Genomic DNA, 443 nt, shown 5'->3' on the forward strand with positions numbered 1-443 from the left:
GCGCTGCCGCTGCCGCGGGCTCGCGGAGGCTGCGGGCAGCACGCGCCGGCCGGGGGGCGGGGCCGCGTGGGTACGCCCCGCCCCTCGCGCGCCCAGCTCCCCCCGGCGGGCGGGCCCGAGGGAGGGACGGCGGCACAGCGCCCCCTGGCGTTCAAATGAACCCCGTGAAGGCGAGGCTGTGTCTGAGGGGAGGCACAAGGCTTGCCGCCCTTCGTAACTTGGATGTCTTCGTGTCACTGCAGTTAGAGGATCCTCCCCCTCTATTCGGCCGTATCTGGAGCTCTGTGGCCTGTTCTGGGCTCCTCAGGACAAGAGAGATGAGGAGCTACCGAAGAGGGTCCAGTGGAGGGTGACAAAGATGATCAGAGGTCAGGAACATCTCTCTTATGAAGAGAGACTCCGGGAGCCGGGCCTATTTAATCTAAAGAGGAGAAGACAGAGAG

This window comes from Melospiza melodia, chromosome 1 (genome assembly GCF_035770615.1).
Source record: "Melospiza melodia melodia isolate bMelMel2 chromosome 1, bMelMel2.pri, whole genome shotgun sequence".
Lineage (NCBI taxonomy): Eukaryota > Metazoa > Chordata > Aves > Passeriformes > Passerellidae > Melospiza > Melospiza melodia.